Here is a 17,997-nt window from a genome sequence, read left to right as displayed (position 1 = left end):
CCTGGTCCTTTGGCTGAAAATTGGTCCGGGGCTTAAGTGGTTAAAAACAAAAACAATGTGTGTGTGTAGCAGACCAACAACATAATAGTTAGCTGAAGAAGAGATTGCCACCTGATGTATCAAATAAATTACATTTGCACTACTGAAGAAAATGGCCAAAAAGAAAAGCCACCAAAAAGAACCTAGGAGACAGATACAAGAAACACAAGTAGTAAATCAAATAAAATATTAGTTTGTTTTAAAGTAAAAATTTATTTGAAAAATGTTTCACAGATTTGCTGGCATATCAATTGCCCCCTTAACCGCAAAGTACTCCAGATATTTTTGTCTGACTTCAGGGCGCTTTGGGGGGGCAAGCTTCAAGTGCTGTCAGGGTTGATTGATCAGGAAATCTGGCCTCAGGCCCTACTGAGGCCGCATAGTTCATAGCATTTTTACATAGAAAATTGTGCAGAATGCAGCAGGCAAGAACAATATGGTTGAGTTTTTATTCCGCCATGTGGATTGGTGTTACAAATAGGTGGAACCGGTAGTTAAAAACCTTCTGGTCCAGGGTGAGTGTCCTCATGGGAAATTGCCTCATTAGATGTTCTCCTAGCCCAAATGCTTCATCAGCGACAAAAACAAACGGAAGACCAGCCACGTTGTTTTCTGTGGGTGGCAAGCCCAAGCTGCCATTCTGGAGCCGTCTGTAGAACTTCATTTGGGTGATGACTCCACCATCCGACATCCGGCCATTCTTCCCTACGCCCACATACAAAAACTCATATTTCGCCAACAGCACCGCTAACATCATAATAGTATTAAACCCCTTATAATTATAATAGAATGACCCTGAGATGGGGGGTGGGACGAGGTGGATGTGTTTCCCATCGATTAGCTCTCTGCAGTTAGGAAAAAGTCCCACCCTGGGCAAACTGGGAAGCCACAGTCTGCCATTCCTGTGGGTTTGAAGGAAACTGTAGAGTCAAACAAGATAAAAATAATTAGTACTTTTTTACATAAAATTGCAAGCAGATTAGACACAAATATTCTTGTCCAACATAATTTATTGAAGTGAGTATTTATAGAAAAAAGTATAAGGTTCACTTATCAGATTCCTCACCCCCTCTGATGGCCCATTGTAAAAAAAATTTTTTTGGGGGAGGGGGATGTTTTGGACAGGTAACCCCCTCCACTTCATTGAGAGCTGAATGCATAAATAATGTGTGTTACTTTGGCCAGCCCCTTCTTACTTACACTATTGGCAGCCCACTGGACAGATAAGAAGTTGGCATAATACAAAAATATGAATACACACTGCACATTTTTACATTCTGCAATTACCTATCAAGATAATTTGAAAATACCATGCTTTGGTGAATTCATCCATAAATCTGACCACAAAAGAGGTAGGTATAGTGTGTATGGGTTTGGCTAAGTCAGCAGATAGAGGATTGGTATCGGTTTACCTAGCGGTTGGGGGGGGGGGGGGGGGGTTCCAAATGAGTTTGGGTCCCAAAAAAAAGCCTCTTGCACAATAACATTTGTACACATTTTAGGGGGTGTTTAGGGTAAAACACTACTATGGAGCGGACAAAATACATTAAGTGACTAGGCTAGATGTGTATGTGCCCAGGATACTGGATAGCATGCTGGAGAGTTTAGTGAAGGCAAATATGCATGAAGACAAAAAACAAAGTTTAAAAGCTTACAGCATGCATGAGGACAAAGAGGACATTCACAGCATATTACAATCATGGTAATAAGGGAATGCTGAGATAAATCCAATAGATTAGCAAACATTAAATACATAGAATGGGATGTTAAAGAATAAAACTTACCTTATAGTCCTTCTGCAGGACCTGAATGATGGCAGAACAGGTCTCTGGAATAATGATCCCCAGATCCTGGGGTCGGCTGGTCAAAACAAACTAACAGAATGCACTGAAAATCAGAAAGGCCTGAGAAGAGCGAGCTGAAAATCAGATATGAACTGACTATACGCACTGAAAAACAGATACGAACCCATAAGCACAAACTGAAAAGCACGAGGCTGAAAAGCGCCAATCATCTCTCACCAAACTTCTACTAACACAAGATTAGCAGAAGGAGTACAAAGGGTGGCGCACTGGCTATTGAACTTCCCTTTTATAGTACTGTTGTACGTTTTGTACGTCAGTGTGTGTTCTTGCCGATCGGAACAACATTTGTGCGACCGTGTGTATGCAAGACAAGTTTGAGCCAACATCCGTCGGAAAAAAATTCACGGTTTGGTTGTTGGAAATTCCGATCGTCTGTACGTGGCATTGCAGTGATCAAAATAACACATTTAGGATGAATCTCCCTAGCAGGCACACAGGCTGCACTTAAAACTTGTTCAAGAAACAGTTTTTAAAGGCCTATAAAGTCAACCACCAACACCAAATAGCTATAAGATATGCTGTATTTTTCGCTTCATAAGACGCACTTTTCTCCCCCCTCAAAAATGGGGGAAAATGTCTCTGTGTCTTATGGAGTGAATACTGACCAGCCCCCCCCGTACTCAATTCGGCCGCTCAGGCTGCTCTGTCTTCTGTCTGTAGCTGAGTGACAGGCACAGCAGGAGATTGGCAGGTGTTTGCGGGAGACAGCTGTGCCGCAGTCAGCCTGATATATTAACAGAGCAGCGGTGGTGCGGCTGTCTCCCTTAAACGCCTACCGATCTCCCGCTGGGCCTGTCACAGAGAAGCCCAAGCAGCCAAATGGAGTACGGCCACGGCAGCTGCTCGGGCTACTCTGTCTTCTATCTGAGTGACAGGCGGATGCATACAGGAATGTCAGTCTGTGCAAGGTGGAGGTGGCACTGGTAAGGTGGCACTGCATTTCATGGCACTGGTCAGGCATTTTTTGGGCACAGGTCAAGCTGCATTTTATGGGCACAGGTCAGGCTGTATTTAAAGGCATAGGTCAGGCTGTTTTTTTTGGCACAGGTCAGGCTGCATTTCATTGGCACTTCATTGGCACTGGTAAGGCTGCATTTAATTGTCACAGGTCAGGCTGCATTTCATGGGCACTGGTAATTATTTTAGTACACCATTTGGTTCAGAATATTTTTTTTCTTGTTTTCCTCCTCTAAAACCTAGGTGCGTCTTATGGAGCTAAAAATACGGTACTATATATATATATACCATATTTATCGGCCTATAACACACACTTTTTTCCTCTTAAAATCAGGGAAAAATCATGGGTGCGTGTTATACACCGATCCCCTGCTGATTGTGAGCGGAGGAGCGAGCGCTGCCGAAATACACATAGCTGAGGGTACTCGACTAGGCTCGGCTCCATTCACAGTCACGTCCAGTCCTACCCTATGATGGACATAACACAGGGACTGGGAGTGACTGTGAGCGGAGCCAAGAAGAGCTGAGCCTAGCCGAGTACACTCGGCTATGTGTATTTCGGCGGCGCTTCGCTCCTCTCAGCTCCGCTCACAGTCATGCCCAGTCCCACCATTGGACCTGTGTTATGTCCATCATAGGGCGGGACTGCGAGAGGAGCCGAGATACACAGGACCGGCTGGCTCTGTGTATGTTGGCAGCGCCATATTTAAACTGCAGTGACAATGACAAGGCTGCAATGTCACTGACAAGGCTGCAAATGACACTAAGGCTGCAAATGACACTGACAAGGCTGCAATGTCACTGACAATGCTGCAAATTACACTGACAAGGCTGCAAATGACACTGACAAGGCTGCAATGTCACTAACAAGGCTGCAAATGACACTGGAGAAGGCTGCAAATGACACTGGACAAGGCTGCAGATGGACACTGATAAGGCTGCATTGATGGGCATTTGATGGGCATGCCGACGTGTGTTATACGTCGATAAATATGGTACTTTGTTACAAAATATGTTAAAAACATATACTCTACAATATATGTAAATTATTAAACTAATAGATACATTTGTACTGTATTGCTGCACAATCTACCCTCAATAAATATAATTTACAGATAGTCACATGTTTATTATTATAAAAAAGCAAAGAGTCCACACCAGGATCCTTTCATCCTCAAGTGGATATGCACTAGTAGATAATAAGTCTCTGATGATATTAGCACTGAAAAAATAATTGGTGGAGATTGTAATTGCAATACAATTGTAATCCAAAGAGATTATTGTATCTTTCTTCTTCACATAGAGTGCTCTAATTAAAGTAGATGATACATCCATCAATGGCAGCTTAACAGGCCATACAGACTGTACCACTTATTTTATATATGCATATATTTAGTGTGCTTTATCAAAATAATACAGGAAAAAACACGAAATGTACAAATATTTAAATAGACCATCAATAACCTACAACTGGCCTGGAGTATTGGTCCAGCTCAGAATATGTACTGCTTCTCAAATCTCATAACCCAAATGTTGACAGTATAGAAAGTGTTGCACATATATATGAGATGTGTCTAAAAAGTTCAGTGACTGGTTCGATAGCTCAACAGCAACATGAGCGCATGCACATTGTTATCCAGAGACACGTTGATAAGTGCCACCTAGCATGCAGTACACGTGACCATCAGGGTAAACCCGCTGCGGGCAGTCGAATGTAGTCAGTGTGAGAGGTAGGGTCACAGTGCAATGGAGCAATCAATGAATATCAACTTCTGCTACAAATTGAGGAAAACGGCGATGGAGACACATGAAATATTGGTGCAAGTGTATGGGACAGAAGCCGTGAGCATAAAATGTGTTTACGACTGGTTCCAACGCTTTTGCGATGGGAAGGAAATGACTTAGCATGAGCCACATTTGGGTCGGCCATCGACAAGTAGAATCCCAAACATGATTCAGCAAGTGAGACAAACGCTGGCATGAGATCGGCGACTGACTCTATGATTGATGGCAGAGTTATTGGGCATTAGCAGGGACACGGTGCACACCGTCTGTGAAGATTTGGGTAAGCGGAAGAACTGTTCCTGATTTGTGCCACACAAGCCGACAGGGGATGAGACCTGGTGCTACCAGTTCAATCAGGAATCCAATTGATGGAATGGTGTTTACCATCTTCCCTGTGACCCAAAAAGAGTGGCCTGTAAGGGTCCAAGGTCTTGACAATGTTCATTGCCAACTTCAACAACGTTTTGTGGACATGGCACCAATCCAAGAAGGTGTGATCGATTTCTGAAGAGGTCTTTGCTGACAATTTCCAGAAGCTTTATGAACGATGCCAAAAGTGTGTTTTGAACTATGGCGTTTATTTTGAAGGGCAATAAAGGTAACTTGTTTATATCTGCTGTTTTGCTTGTTTTCTGATACCACCAAACTTTTTAGACACCTCGTATGATTGACCAACTACATATAATCAAGATGGCCATTTTACACCAATAAACAGTGCTTCAAATAAAGCAACCTTTATCTGGTATGTAGGGTATGCTTCAAGCACAACATTTCATGTTCATGAATAATGCATTTGCAATATAAATGCAGAAATAGACAGTGGTGAAAAGCTCAGTTCCATATAAATATAACAGCATACAGCCAGTGTATAGAATAATTATTAAACACCAGGAGGAATATTGATAAAATAATGCTCTTTCATACAGTGGCTGATAGTAGAGGCTCAGTTACACATAAATATAGAGCATATAGAGACATACATCTGAGCATATAGAGACAGCTGTATATTGGTAAAAAAAGTTAATCAATGATACATCCAGCATGCCACTTGGTATACTGTGTATGAGAGAAAAATTATATCTCAGATGGACAGAGAAACTAATGTCCATCATATGCCCCACAACAGGTAAAGTAAATATTTAATAAAGAACCATCAGTGGCATAGCTATATAGGGAGTGTGTCATCATCTGGGTAAATAGGCATGATAATACTTAGAAGAAAGGATGCATAGCTCATATAACTGATAGTATAGTCCTTTCTATTGCACATTAATCAAGCATGGCTGCTGTGGCAAAAGGATCCACGGGGCTTTGAGATTAGACCATGTGAGAAACCAGCAGTGCATCTATAATGTGTTTTACATATTGCCATAAATACAGTATGTGTTCAAATGTACCCAACTGCTGCTACAGGTTGCTCAAAAAACACAAGAAAGCTGCTTGAAGCTATCCGACTTCAAGTCAGAAGCTATACACACTGCACTTATACAGGCTGAAGCCTGTGTGTACAGAGCTATTCCATGACATTTACTAAGCATAACCTTCCATAACCTTTGTAAGGAAGGAAGGATTTATGTTAGTAGAAGGAAACCAGTGCAGGCAAATGCAAGTGCACATAATGCTACCCATACCTCTGTGCATAGGGTAAATGCTAGACGTGCACTAGTGAGTAGGCATCCATGCATTAGCATACATGTGCACAAAAATGTCTGTGCATGCTTGGCACTGGTATTAGCGCCCCGTGGCCTATATGAAGCACTGCAGAAGGAAGTTGCTGAGTGGTCTTCAGCATACCCTTGTTTACCTGAGACATGTTCTACTGATTCTTCCTTACCAGGTATGACTCAGCTTGCCTTCTGATCTTGCTCTGGACTTTTGCTTGTTTGTTATGACCTTGGCCTGCCTTTCAGACTCTGCTTACCATATTCTGCATTGTACTTTGCATGGTTGTTACTGACCTCGGCTTGTTTCCTGGACCCTGTGTCTGTCTAATGATTCAGTACCATAATGCCCGCCTGTTCCTTACCTCGGTTTTTATTTTCCCCGACTTGGCCTCAGTCAACTGATCTGATACTACCGGGTTAGCACAGTGTTCCTGTGCCTTGTTTCTGCTCTGTGTTCCTTAGCTCTCTGCTCTACACATCTGCAGCACAGATCTGGTATGGCCTGCACGTCTGGCATTTGTGCTGTAATTTTGGGGATCAGTAGCTCATCTGGTAGATTATTATTATTATACAAAATTTATATAGGGCCAACAGTTTACACAGAGCTTTACAACGTTAGGGCAAATAGTACAGTTACAAAACAATTCAATACAAGAGTAATTAGAAGACTCTACTCGTTAGAGCTTATTATCTAAAAGCGAGGGTCAAGTGATGCACAAGGTAATAAGGTATTGCCTAAAAGTGGACAGACTAGGAGATAGTCAGACAAATTAGGGTAGGGATTTCCATGGGATGGAAGAGGCTCAGGAGAAGTCCTGGAGGCGTTCACTGGAGGAGGTGACAAGAGAATTGAGAGCAGGAGGTCTTGGGAGGAACAAAGAGAATAATTTGGTTGGTATTTTGAAATTAGGTTGGTGATGTAGCTGGGGGTGAAGTTGGGTATAGCTTTGTAAGTTGTTAGTATTTTGAATTTAATTCATTGGGTGAGTGGCAGCCAATGGAGGAATTGCCACAGAGGGGTGGCAGACACTGAACGATTGGTAAGATGGATGAGTCTGGCAGCAGCATTTGTGATGGACTGAAGGGGGGGGATAGCCTAGGTAAAGTTAAGCCAATGAGAAGGGAGTTGCAGTAGTTGAGGCGAGAGATAACCAAGGAGTGGATTAGGAGCTTTGTGGTATCATTGATTAGCAAGGGGCAAATTTTGAAGATGTTGCGGAGGTTGAGGCAACAAGCTTTTTGAAAGTGATTGGATGTTGGGCTAAAAGGAGAGTTCAGAGTCCAGGATCATACCTAGCACCCTGGCATGCGGGGATGGGTTGATGAGTTTGAGGAAGTGATGTGACATTCAGACTGATATTTTGGTCAGTAAATAAGTGATGCATAAGGGAGACTAATGTTGTGAGCTGAGGGGTAGAGAGATAGATTTGGGTGTTGTCGGCATAGAAATGATATTGAAAGCCATAGGAAGCTATCAGCTGACCCAGGGAGGAGGTGTTAATTGAGAATAGGAGAGGCCCAAGAACAGAATCTTGGGGAACTCCAGTGGAGAAAGGAAGAGGAGAGGATAAAGTAGAATTGACACTGAAGGAGCAGTAATAGGATAGGTAGAATGAGAACCAGTGGTGGTGTGTCCATAAGGGTGCATGGGCGCCGCCCCCCTCTCTCCTGCCACCCTCCTCTAGCACCAATAGATAGATTCATGCATTGCATGAATCTATCTATGGCTTCCACTGCCACCCCCTATTCAGGCACCCGGCCCCTTTTCGGGGTCTAATAGGCGTAAAAAAATGTGACCTTAGCTGTGTTATAAAAGCGAATGAATATTCACTTCCCTAACACTAAACTACCTCTCCGCCAATCAGTTGCTCAGATCTGTCACTTGATTGGCTGAAATGATAGGCGCTGTGATTGGATGCCAGGCTTCCAATCATAGCAGAGGATGGGTGGAGAGGACGGGAGAAGACATTGAGGAGCTGTACCACCGAGACAGGTAAGTGAAGCCGATGGGCCGTGGGGGGGGGGGCACATTGGCAGCATTTGATATGGCACAGTGGGAGCAATTGATGGGCACAATGGGTGCGTTTGTTGGCACATTGGCTGCGTTTGATGGGCACAGTGGCTGCGTTTGATGGCACAGTGGCTGCATTTGATGGCACAGTGGCGTCAATTGATGGGCACAGTGGCAGCAATTGATGGTACAGTGAGGCTGCAATTGATGGGGTTTTTCTGAATTTTTCAGTTTGTTTGCGCCCTCCCAAAAATTTTGAGCACCAGCCACCACTGATGAGAACCAATGAAAATCAAAGTCACAGAAACCAACCAGGAGTAAAGTTTGAGGAGGAGGGGGTGGTCTACCATATCAAAGGCAGCCGAAAGGTCCAGAAGTAGTACAAAATAGTCTATTGGCTCTCTTGGCTCATTCCTGGCCTCTAGATAGTGTTCTGTCAGCACCCTGGGCTCTCTCAGTATGGGGTCTTCAGGCACCCTGGGTTCTCACACTCCTCCTGAGTTTTATGGACTCCATCCAGTCCTGTGTTCCCCAACATGGGGTGCAGTCTCCAAAAGAAATACTCATCCCTCCTGGCTGGAGCACACAGATCTCCCCCGACAGGGCTCTGTCTCCAATTGTAGCCCTGAGCTATGCTTTAGGCTTGGCTTACAATGACCCTGAAGACTTTGTACCCACACAGCCTGCAGACCTCTGGTAAGCCCTGGACACAGGTTCGGAGACTTATTTCCACCCAAATCTCTTTGACGTCTGCAAGCTCTAGATCCCGATTCACAATTACAAAACCTGGCGAAAGCTGTGCAAACAGTTTTCTCCACTCACAAACAATACTCTGGAGCTTGGCACTCTGCGAATCCTGTGTGTCTTTTACCTAAACGTAAATAGTGGCAGGGCCTAACATTGTCACAGTGCCAATCTGTGCCCCTACACTCTCTGTCACCACTTTCAGGAGTGTTTATATAGGAGAGGAACCATAAAGGAAAGCATCAAACTTTCCTGAAACATGTCAGGCGTTTTGGAGTCTACATTCTAAAATCATATAGGAAACATTTGATGTTGTGCAGACTACATGTATGATTCCACGCATTGATATATGTATGGATTTTTATACTGTCATGTAAAACGATTTTGTGTATTATTTTGTGAATAAATTTGTAATATATTTTTTACTTATATTTTGGTCTGCCTTAAAAGTCCCGCTGTACCTGGGGGTACTGTGATCTCCTTGTTAGGGGATCTTTCTATTTACTTTCAGGAGTGTTGGGCAGGAGGTTCAAGAGGGGCCTCCTCAGTCTACACCAGGTTCATGATAACTCTGTATGGTATATGTCAAACAGTTGCAGTATTTTTTTTTTTTGTTTGAAGGAATCAGATTGTATAAGTAGTGATGATCAAATCAAGAGATTCCCTGGTTCCCCAATTTTTGATTCTCCTGAATATTTGCATGTATGATCGGTAGAAACCAATGAAATTCATCAAGCTTTCCATTGATTCATTATGAATTTGTATGTTTATCTGAAGAAAAATCTTCATGCATATATTTAGCCAAGTCCCAAGTCACAATTTTTTGATTTACCAATTTGGCAACAGATTAACCTATTTTTTTTGTAAGCTTTTGAAGTAAGTTCTTCGAGTTGGTATTTATCTCCCGAAACACGGTTATTCAACTGCATGAAATCAAGCATTTATCTTAAAAGAAATCATTATCCAGAGCAGTGTGCTTCTCATTGTTCTCTAGTGTACCATTCCCAGAATGCCTTATGCTCTGCAGGTCAAGCAGCTTGAACTGTCACTGCTGTAATTTGATGTGGTACAAGTACAAAATCCTAATAAAAGTCTTTCTAGAAAAATAAAAGTTGCCGCTGTTGCTGAAAAACAACAAATAAATTGGTGTTTGCTTAGTCTGTAAGTTCCATTTGTATTATTTATGGAGCTGCAAGCAGCTTTATTTTTTAAATTAGAAAATGAAATAATGAAAATTGGTTATTTGTCTCATAATTTATGTGCAAATTAAATTCAGAGTGCCAGATAATGTAATTTGCTCACAAGATTTTGCTTCAGTTTTTTGTGTTTTGTAAATGATTTGTTTCGGATATCTGCCATAATGTGATGAAGCCATTCTTCTTCCTGAAGCATTGGGCTACACTGAAGATATTCCACTAAACAATCATTGCACTGAAGGCAGCAATGGTAAAACCGATCATTTGCTTTATTGTCTAAAGCAACAAAGTACAACGCATTGTAGCTCTGTGAAAATGTACTCTGGGATTTGAGATGAAGGATCATTGTTATTGTTATCACTCTGATGGCAGTATTTTTGTGTCTGCCAGGATGTCTTTATTTGTGTGTGCAGAATTTGGCATCACTTCCCATAAATCAAAGCAGAAAACCGTATAAAGTAAAAAAGAGCAGTGAAGTTTATAACAATTCTGGGCTGCCTGCATATAGTCATTTTTACATACACCTGAGTAACTTAGCGCAGCGTACAATGCTGTTTATAACAACACCCACACAATACAGGGTGAATGCCATTCTAGGCAGCAATGAGGACTGTCCACTGCTAATGTTGAAGAACAGAACAGAAAAGCCCCTACTTGCTACGGGACCAGCTAGAAGACATCTGAAATTAAGGTATGTACGCAAAATTCCTTAAATATATGTGCAGGGAGGAGTGTCAGTATAGAGGGATTAAACATCCTTAACTTAGCATTTAAGTTATAAACGTCACTTAAAATAACTCATGTAATGTAATTATGTCATTCTCCATATTTCCACAAGATGTCCCCTTTGCCAGAAAGGGAGCTTTAACTTTCAGAGCCCCCTGGGTGACGTTGTTACCTTGCCCCTGACAGCTGGGCACCCTTGGATAGATATAAATAATTTGGCAGAAAGCACTATCTTATTCTCATTTTGCGAGTTGGTATTCAGAGCATCATGTAGGTGGAAATCCAACACTGATTAGCTTCCCTTAAGGGGGGGGGGGTTGAGAACTTTTCCATATGGGACTTTTAATTTCCCTTTGGAGGGATAGAACTTGATACACCCCTCTCTTTCTAGGTAATGGTCCTCTCTCATTCTGCTGTACTATTCATTCACTTGGAGTGAATTATTTGCAACTGTGGAACCATGTGCCATTGTCCCCATAGGTGGCTGAATTATTGTTTGACTCAATAGTTTGGTAAAGGCTTAGAAATGAGTATCTATATGTCGGTTCGGTTCGCACCAGAACTTTCGAACGGACCCCAAATTCGTACGAACGTTAGAACCCCATTGAAGTCTATGGGACTCGAATGTTCGAAATTAAAAGTGTTAATTTTAACGGCTAATATGCAAGATACTGTCCTAAAAAGGGTTTGGGGACCTGGCTCCTACCCCAGGGGACATGGGTCAATGCAAAAAAAACGTTTAAAAACAGCCGTTTTGGCGGGAGCACTGATTTTAATGACGATTAAAATGAAAAAAAAAAGTGAAATATTCCTTTAAATATGGTGCCTGGGGGGTGTCTGTAGTATGCCTGTGAAGTGCCACGTGTTTCCCGTGTTTAGAACAGTCCCTGCACAAAATGACATTTAACGGAAATAACATCATTGTGGGTCTTGTACGCATATTAAGGGGAACCCCGTACCCATATTAAAAAAGGGAAATACGTGTGGCCCCCAGGCCCTATATACTCAGAACAGCAGTATACAGGCGGTGAAAACAAGACAGGGACTGTGTAGGTTTGTTGTGTTAAGTTGAATCGGTTTGTAATTTTCAACTGGTACATTTTTAAAGTGTAGCTCCAGTCAAAAAAACTATTTTTAAGCTTTTTGGAAAACATAGGGAAGGGTTATCACCCCTGTATAATTTGTTTTGCCGTCCGTCTTTTTCAGAGCACGCAGACAGCACGCACAATCTCTTACCGCTGACTGCAAGCTCTATTTAAAACGAGCAAGATAGTTAGCTATATAGGTGGATATAGCGGTGTATACTGCGTTCAGAGCACGGAGACAGCACGCACAATCTCCTAACACTGACTGAAAGCTCTATTTAAAACAAGCAATATATTTAGCTATATAGGTGGATATAGCGGTGTATACTGCGTTCAGAGCACGCAGACAGCATGCACAATCTCCTAACACTGACTGAAAGCTCTATTTAAAACGAGCAAGATATTTAGCTATATAGGTGGATATAGCGGTGTATACTGCATTCAGAGCACGCAGACAGCACGCACAATCTCCTAACACTGATTGAAAGCTCTATTTAAAACGAGCAAGATATTTAGCTATATAGGTGGATATAGCGGTGTATACTGCGTTCAGAGCACGCAGACAGCACGCACAATCTCCTAACACTGACTGAAAGCTTTATTTAAAACGAGCAAGATATTTAGCTATATAGGTGGATATAACGGTGTATACTGCGTTCAGAGCACGCAGACAGTATGCACAATCTCCTAACACTGACTGAAAGCTCTATTTAAAACGAGCAAGATATTTAGCTATATAGGTGGATATAGCGGTGTATACTGCGTTCAGAGCACGCAGACAGCCTGCACAATCTCCTAACACTGACTGAAAGCTCTATTTAAAACGAGCAAGATATTTAGCTATATAGGTGGATATAGCGGTGTATACTGCGTTCAGAGCACGCAGACAGCCTGCACAATCTCCTAACACTGACTGAAAGCTCTATTTAAAACGAGCAAGATATTTAGCTATATAGGTGGATATAGCGGTGTATACTGCGTTCAGAGCACGCAGACAGCACGCACAATCTCCTAAAACTGACTGACAGCTCTATTATAAAAGATAGATATATCGCTAGCTATATAGGTGAATATAGCGGTGTATACTGCGTTTAGAGCACGCAGACAGCATGCACAATCTCCTAACACTGACTGAAAGCTCTATTTAAAACGAGCAAGATATTTAGCTATATAGGTGGATATAGCGGTGTATACTGCGTTCAGAGCACGCAGACAGCACGCACAATCTCCTAACACTGACTGAAAGCTCTATTTAAAACTAGCAAGATATTTAGCTATATAGGTGGATATAGCGGTGTATACTGCGTTCAGAGCACGCAGACAGCACGCACAATCTCCTAACACTGACTGAAAGCTCTATTTAAAACGAGCAAGATATTTAGCTATATAGGTGGATATAACGGTGTATACTGCGTTCAGAGCACGCAGACAGTATGCACAATCTCCTAACACTGACTGAAAGCTCTATTTAAAACGAGCAAGATATCTAGCTATATAGGTGGATATAGCGGTGTATACTGCGTTCAGAGCACGCAGACAGCATGCACAATCTCCTAACACTGACTCAAAGCTCTATTTAAAACGAGCAAGATATTTAGCTATATAGGTGGATATAGCGGTGTATACTGCGTTCACAGCACGCAGACAGCACGCACAATCTCCTAAAACTGACTGACAGCTCTATTATAAAAGATAGATATATCGCTAGCTATGTAGGTGAATATAGCGGTGTATACTGCGGTCAGGGCACGTAGACAACAACCACTACAGAAGAGCAAGAACGAAAAATCATCCGATAACGATCGGTGTATACTGTGTTGAAGGTACACAGAACACCCATTAACTGCTACAGATGCCAACACACTACACAAGGCCGCCGCGCTGGCGGCCTTATATAGTGGATCAAAAAAATATATATTTAAACGGGGCCAGGCGCTACCGATAGTAGCTAAAAAGAGGTGTGTGCATAGAGGTAAGTACACATCCAGCACTAACCACCTAAGAATCCACAATAATAATTGGAGGTAGGAAACCACACTTTCACTAATAAAGTACAGGAAAAAGGAGTAAGCAGAGCAAATGTCAGGCAAGACCATATAATATACCCCACTAGTAGATAATACAATTAAGTACTAATTGTGATACGCGCTAATATCTATAGTATGCTGAGGAGTGTCACAAAGTGTATATATATATCTCATACCACACCCAAATAGTGTGGGGCGTGTACTACACAGCCTGAGCTATGATTGGCCACAGGCATCCTGCCTGTGGCCAATCATGGCTCTCCTCGCTGCCGGCGCTGTGATTGGCCAAGCATGCGGGGTCACAGTGCATGCTTGGCCAATCATGAGCCAGCAATGCACTGCGCCATCGCAGTGCATTGTGGGCCGTGAGCGCCACACGAATTTGGTGCGAACGGCCCATAACGTTCGGAATTCGCCGAACGGGCGAACAGCCGATGTTTGAGTCGAACGTATGTTCGACTCGAACACGAAGCTCATCCCTAGTGGTCTTGCTGATACTTCATAGAAGATAGCTTCTCTCGGAATAACCCTGTGCCCTGGGGTCACAATTTGGAAAGGGGTCCTGGTCAGGGCAGGATGGGTCCCTCTCAGGGTATCCCATTACAAATGAAATGTTAGGAATCCTAGGGAGCCTAGAGGATTTAAATGGACCAAGTGTTGCCCTCATGCCAGACCACAATGTGTTAAATAGCAAATGTGCTTTCTGTTACACAACAAATACATAAGCCCTGTACATACTGGAAGGATTTAGTGGACAGAGAAGGAATAAATAAAGACATTGGACAGGATTAGGATAGGCAATGGTGTAGACCAGGGACATTAATGGTAAGAGGAATAGTTTTGCAGCACCCTAGGCTTCTTAAAGTGCAACTAAACTGTACCTGTGCACCACAAACTGAAAATGCTATTTAATTTGTTTTTAATATCCAAAGAATATCCAAAGAAAATTCACCCATCCATCCATATATGTCTTCTTGCTTTATTTTGTTGAGAAATCACTACTTCTCAATCACTGAGAAAAAACACCCCTCTAGCATTCCTAGTCACAGCCATCTTGAGTAAGGGCAGATTCATATAGCATTTACTTCCTGGAATTCATCTACCCTTTGTGCAGCCATGCAAACAGGAGGGTGTGGTAAGCTGAGAAAGCCCCTCCTTCCCTCCTCCAGATGAAAAAGAAAATGCCCATGAAGACTCCTTGGATGTATGACATAATTTTGGCCTAGGCCAGAAACCAGGAATTAACTGAAGAAATTGAAAAAAATAGGTTAAAACAACGATCACACAGACTGCAGCCATCTGTCAACAGTGCACCAAGCACTATCTGTCCCTGCCCACAGTGCAGTGTGTGATCAATTTTCAATGATTGGTACCATAGCTTGTAGACTCCATAACTTTTACACAGACCAAATAATATACACTGATTTGGGTTATTTTTCATGTGGGTACAGCGTTGCATGACTACGCAATTGTCATTCACATTGCGACAGCGCTGAAAGCTGAAAATTTGGCCTGTGCATGAAGAGTGGGAAAGTACACGGTATTGAAGTGGTTAATGTGTTAGTGTGTAGCCATTCCTCAGAATTGAGATCCTCCATCGCCATTATTAGCGTTATTGCCCTCCTCTGGACTCTCCAGTTCCAGCACATCCTTCCTGAGGACGGGTGACCAGAACTGAATGGCATACTTGAACCAGAGTTTTGTAAAGCAGTAGAATTATAGTTTTATCTCTTGAGCAGTCTGCTAGCCATGCTTGCTGCAGCTTGGAATTGCATGCTATTGCTGAACCAGTGATCTACTAGGATCTCTAGATCCTTTTCCATATTTGATTCCCTCAGAGGCATGGGCGTCCGCAGAAATTTTTCCAAGGGGGGGCATCATTTTAAGGCCACTCATGCTCCGCCCCTTTTCGACAATCTCATGAAAATCTTCCCACTGGTAATACATATGTGTTATATAACAGATAATTCATCTTCCCTTTGTATTGGAAGTTACTCTGGCGGCTGTGTTCCATGCCCATATAGCCTAGAGAATGTACATCTTTTTACATTGCAATACATCTGTTGTGGCCATATTTTGATCCCATACTGTCACTGTATAGGCTGTTTTCATCAAGATAAAAATATGGCAACAACAGATGTATTGCAATGTAGAAAGATGTACATTCTCTAGGCTATATGGGCATGGTACGCAGCCACCTGAGTAACCTTGCGGACGCTCATGCTTTCAAAAACCAGCCCTGGAAAAAATTTCATACCATACCTTACATTATCGTATTCACACCCCCCTTACATCAGTGACCCCCGACTGGCCTGGCGGTGCTTTCACTGACCTCCTCTCAGGTGCACTGTGCAGGGCTCAGTCAGTCGGCTCCAGCTTGGTGGCTCTGGTTTTATCCTATAGTCTCCTGTCCACAGTCCACACAAGTTTGACTTCTCCCATGACCCCCATCCCGGCGGTGCTCCCACTCTTGACTCCTCTCCAGACTCCCTCAGAGACTGCAGACATGCTACAGGAGATGGTCAGAGACTGCAGACTTGATGCAAGAGCTCAATGCAGCCTCACAAGTGCCCATCAAATACAGCCTCACTGTGCCCATCAAATGCAGCCTCACTGTGTCCATCAAATTCAGCCTCACTGTGTCCATCAAATGCAGCTTTACTGTGCCGTGAATGCAGTCTCACTGTGCCCATCATTGCAGCCCCTCCTGTGCCCCGTGTCCCAGTCTGCAGTCCCTGTCTGTGGGAAGGTGCGTTGTTGATGCTTGGTACGGTACCTTGCATGCCAGCAGGATATCCATGACGGCCAGCAGCAGGCAGGGTCTGTTCTCGTTTTGGATGGGGACGGTGCTCCTTCTAGAGGATCTGTCTGCTGTGAGATGGAGTGGTCCCTGGCCACTTGCACCTTCAGCCTTCCTCTTTTTCCGGCCCCAGTCAGCCTGCCCTCTGGTCCTGGGGAAGTGAAGAGCACTGGGAGGGAGTTGGAGAGAAGGGGGAGCAAAGAGTACTGGCGGGGTTGGAGAACACATGGGTGGGGGCAAAGAGCGAGGGGAAGTGGAGATCACAGGGGTGGGGAGCGGAGAGCGCTGGGGGGGAACTTGAGAGCACTTGGGGGGCCAATAAGAACAGGGGTAGAGAGCACGTAGGCTGAGAGAACTGGGGGGGCTAAGAGTGTGGGGTGGTGAAGAGCACTGGGGGGGCAGAAAAACAGGGGTGGAGAGCACGGGGGCTGGAGAGTACTGGGGGGTACAAAGAGTAGGGGGGAGTGGAGAGAAATGGGGGGGAGCTTGAGAGCACCAGAAAGAACAGGGGTGGAAAGCACGGGGGACTGGAGAGCACTATGGGGGGTGGAGAGCACATGGGTGGGGCAAAATGCAGGGGGAGTGGAGAGTACAGGGGTGGGGAGTGGAGAGTGCTGGGGGGAGCCAAAAAGAACAGGGATGGAGAGCACAGAGGGTAGAGAGCACCGGGGGGCTGGAGAGCACCAGGGGGGCAGAAAGAACAGGGGTGGGGAGAATGGGGGGCTGGGGAGCACTGGGGTAGGGGCTGGAGAGTGATTGGGAGAGCTGAAGAGCACTGGGTGGGGGGGAGAAAGAACAGGGGGAGAGAACTGGCAGGGAGGAGAGAACTGGGGGGGAGAAAGAACAGGGGAGAGAACACCGGGGGGGGGGGGAGTGGAGAGCACTAGGGGGAGAGCACTGGGGGGGAGAAAGAACGGGGGGAGCACTGGGGGGAAAGAACAGGGGAGAGAGCACTGGGGAGGAGAATGGGGGAGAGGACTGGGGGGAGTGGAGAGCACTGTGGGGGAAGAGAACAGGGGGGGAGCACTGCGCGGAGAGGAGAGCACTGGGGGGACCGGGGGTAGAGCACTGGGCGGGGGACAGAGGGGGAGAGCACTG

The sequence above is a fragment of the Lithobates pipiens genome, unplaced genomic scaffold (genome assembly GCF_037356315.1).
Source record: "Lithobates pipiens isolate NorthernLeopardFrog02 unplaced genomic scaffold, aLitPip1_a1.2 Scaffold_8, whole genome shotgun sequence".
In the NCBI taxonomy this organism is placed as follows: Eukaryota; Metazoa; Chordata; class Amphibia; order Anura; family Ranidae; genus Lithobates; species Lithobates pipiens.
The sequence above is the reverse complement of the archived record's forward strand: the minus strand, read 5'-3'. Positions refer to the sequence as shown.